Source organism: Sciurus vulgaris (genome assembly GCF_902686455.1).
Source record: "Sciurus vulgaris genome assembly, contig: HiC_scaffold_629_arrow_ctg1, whole genome shotgun sequence".
In the NCBI taxonomy this organism is placed as follows: Eukaryota; Metazoa; Chordata; class Mammalia; order Rodentia; family Sciuridae; genus Sciurus; species Sciurus vulgaris.
Genome location: NW_027632956.1, coordinates 15,581,483 through 15,585,497, shown reverse-complemented (window position 1 = coordinate 15,585,497; position 4,015 = coordinate 15,581,483). Strand labels below are relative to the sequence as shown.

The 4,015-nt window shown below is 45.3% G+C and overlaps 1 pseudogene across 1 annotated transcript; it reads right to left on the bottom strand.

Moving 5' to 3' along the window:
* Positions 1-718: 718 nt before the first annotated feature.
* On the bottom strand, positions 719-3,326 carry LOC306652126 (BTB/POZ domain-containing protein KCTD3-like; annotated as a pseudogene). The gene has a single exon. The product of its transcript is annotated as a BTB/POZ domain-containing protein KCTD3-like (transcript).
* Positions 3,327-4,015: the final 689 nt, after the last annotated feature.

The window sequence follows — 4,015 nt, the reverse complement described above, 5'->3', positions numbered from 1 at the left end:
AAACAGACAATTGCTCCAACTTGAAAGACAATTCACATGGACTTTTTGCATTGAATATTGGTGATGCATGCTAAGATTTAAGAACTCCCAACAGTGAGAATCAGAAAATGACCCACAATTAAAAAAAAGAAAAAATCCTAGAAGTCTTACTACACAGTGGAATCTTGTACTCAACATTAATAGTGTTTTTTAATTACATGATATTTTCTCACAAACGTAGCACCTCATCAAATATCTGGTAAACACACTGAAAACACAATTAGGTTTGGGAGACCAACTTTCAAAAAGAATTGTCATTCACTTAAGGTAACATTGCAAGACAAGTCTCAGGCACAATCAAGTTTAGGAATGCAGTCTGTTGGTTCCCATGCTCCAGGGGATATTCATCCATATGGACACCATCCTATTAAGATGTGGTACTATGATAACAAAACCAATGGAGTAGCTAAACATTAAAACAAATACTGTTTTAAAAATAATCTGTTAAATGTGTTTGTAAAACTAAAAAAACTTCCAAAATGTCAAGAGATATGATTACTTTATCTCCTTATTCCAGGCAATTCTGTTAAAAAGATAATAAATGATGTCCAATTTTATCTTGTAAAGTCTCACTGTAAAAACTAACTGAAATCCAGGAAAATTTAATTTTCATCTTAATTTAACAAAACTACCATTCATTTTGGTGAGTTTTCACAAACTGTATTCTTGACCTGAAGAATCACTTTCCAGGCGAGTCAGTTCCTCCATCAGAAGTACTTGGTGATGATGCCAGATAGGGAACTTTCTTTCTTCCAAGGAATCCTCCCCCTTCAAATCCTCCTTTCTTCCATAACTCCACTTTATTTTCATTTTCATCTTCTGATGCCCTCTTCTTGGGTTCAGAAAAAACTTCAGCTGTTTTGTGCATTTCTAATCCACTATCCAATTCTTTCAAACTTTTTATTTCTGCTCCAGGAGACTTTCTCTCTAATATATTACATTCCCCTGTTGCTCCCTTCACTTCAGCTTGTATTGGACCCAAGTTACCATTTTCAGGAACAGCTCTTTCTACATTTCTGTTTAAATTAATAGTCTGGAAGTCTCTGTAACTATGAAAGCTCTCAGTCCTTCTTGCCCTTGCTAACAAAGGACTCTCTCTGTAAGGCCTCATGGAACCATAAGTAGCTGCTTCATGAATGGTTTCATGGTGCTGAAGCTGAAGGCTAGAATTTGATTCTCGAAGGCGGCTATGCTGAACTACAGAAGTTGCTGGACTGATGTTGGGCGTAGCACAGCGAGATGTGCTGAGATCACACTGATCTAGTAATTTGAGTAGTTCTTCTTCAGTTGGACCACCTACATCCTTATCTTCACTTTTATTAACCATATCCATAGCAGTGGTCAGATCCCACATTTGAATGCTGCCATTTGTATGGCCTGTGAACAAGTAACGCCTTGGCTTTGAGCCCATCCTACTGGATCCCTCACATTCTCTCACTGTAAATGAGGATATTGTAGTACGGTCAACAGCTTGGATCTCACAGATTCTTTTCCCAGTAGATGAGAGTCTTACAAATAGTTTGTTAGTGATGGGAACAACTTTCTGGATAAACACCTGTTGATCATCTCGCTCTCCAAAAGGCCCTATGTCATTTCCAGAGGAATAGCTACCATGACTTTCTGTCTCCTCCAGAGACAGTATCTTGAATGATGCTAAAGGAGTGGAACCTGGCTGAGTAGAGATCATTCCTCTGAAACGTGTTACTGTCCATGTGCGCACATGATTATTATCTGCACAGACTGATACAAGATGCTTCTCTGACAGCATGATTTTTGTAACAGGGCTTCGGTGAACTGTGAAAGTTTGAAAAAGCTGAGGGCCTGACCCAACTGTCTCTGGGTGCTGTACAATCACACGTACTGCTCCAGAACTTGTACCATATGCAATCTCAATCCAGTTATCACTGACACTTGTTTTGGGTGTGAGGTAAACACTCAGAGCAGTAATAGCATCATTTGAAGGATCATGATAGAGTTTAGTAACAAGAAGATCATTATCCTTCATTCGCAAAGGGAACTTCTGCATATCTATGTAATATATTGATCCATTGTTACATCCCAGTAGAAGGAATGACCCAGCAGTGTCATAATTGGTTATAGGAACAACATCTTGAACCTGCCAGTGCTGAGTGACAGCATTCCACACTCCTACTTTCCCTGTGTGACTCGTGGCCACCAACTGGTTACCAATAAAGAAGAGGGCATCTACAGGAACACCAAGGCTGAACACTTCAATTTCACTTCCACTTCCCCCATCCTGAACACTCCACAGGATGATGCTGCTCTCCGAGGCAACAGCAACCATTTTGTCTTTGTCTCCATGTGGACCTCCAACCACTTTTGCATTTAGAGCCACTCGTTCAATAGTCCAGTCTAAATACGGGCTTGTAAACACTTGTTGCCATCCTGAAGATTCTTTGATTCTGTAACACACAGCAAAATGAGCATATGCAGCTACAATCCAGTTGTGATGGCCAGCGACTATTAGCACCTTTTGTGGATCCACAGGAAATCCCAGTCTAACAGTCTCTTCTCCAGTTCCAGAAAGAACAGGCTGAGTACCATTTCCTCGGGCTTCACCTTCTGCAGAATGTAGTCCATTCCGAGAATCAATAGAAGATCTAGCTGTGTTGTTTATTTTACGACTAGGAATGCCTGGTGGAGGCAAGTAACCATGAAAAAGGACACTGCCACAAGATGAACGCTCCAATTCTTCACATAGGGGAATCCTTCTTACTAATGGAGTGATTCCATAAAATTCTGCTTCATGCCTAAGAACATTAATACTTACTCCCCTTAAGTCTAGTTCTTTTGTCCGAAGAAAATTCAAAATGGGTGCAAATGCTGCTGGATCTCTATCAATAAATATAGCACCAGTTTCATCTCGAAGTGTTGAAATTCTTCCACTCAATAAACTGGAAAAAAAAAGAATCTGGAATCCACATAAGAGTTTGTCTTGAGGTACTAAATCTGGTCCCCCCCACGTTCAGCTGGACGATCTCGCCGATGCCAGCCGCCGCCGCGGCAAAGCTGCCGCAGTGTCCTCCCGCCATCTCCAGAGACTCCTGGCGCGCACGCCGCCCCGCCTCCCCGGCCAGGACCGCCGGACCCGGGGCTGAAGCCCGAGGCGGCGGCAGCGGCGGCGGCTGCAGGGCCAGCAGGGCGGCCGGAGGGCGGGAGGTGAGCGGAGCCTCCCCCACCTTCCAAGCGGCCGGGCGGGGCTCGCTCGCGTCCGCCTCTTCCCCTCCGCTGGTGCGGCGCGCGAAGGCAGCCCGGCCTCCGCCTCTCGCGGCCTCCGCCTCTCGCGGCCTCCAGGCCCCCGGGCCGGCCCCGGCCTCTCCTCAGCGCTGGGCCGCCACCGCTGCCGCCGCCACCGCCACGGCGGCCGCTGCAGCCGCCAAGTCTATGCTTTTCTTCAAATATTCAAAAATGTCATGTACTTTCTACATTGTTGTGATGCCTTTGTCAACTTAGTGTTTACCTGGTTTTGCTTTTTGTGAACTCACTTCCCCCTGCCTTCCTCTGTCTCTCTCTGAAGAGAATTGGATCAGATGGATTGGATCCCACATAGCATGCTACAGAACAGCCATGGCTGTTAGGTAAAGGTCCTGGGGCCCTGGTGCCTCCCACATCAAGTAGTCCTGTGTCTGACAAGGACTTAAGCATGGTGGGCCAATACTGATCTGTGACCCCTGATGCTGAGCCCTGGTGCAGGTTCAGTTCCTCCCCTGACCTTCTCCTATCCAAGATACTTTGCATCCTATGTTGGGACCTGTTTTTTCTTCTGGATGAAATTTGGGACCAGGAGAGAAAAGGAGCAGGAGGAGCAAGATTACCCCCCACAGCCCTGAACATCCCATATCCTGTCCTCTACCTCCAGATGGGTTACATTGAGTTCTCTGGAACATCAACACCAATGACTCCATCCTTGGGGAACCCCTCAAGCTACCCCATCTGAGTCTCTGCCCAGGGGATC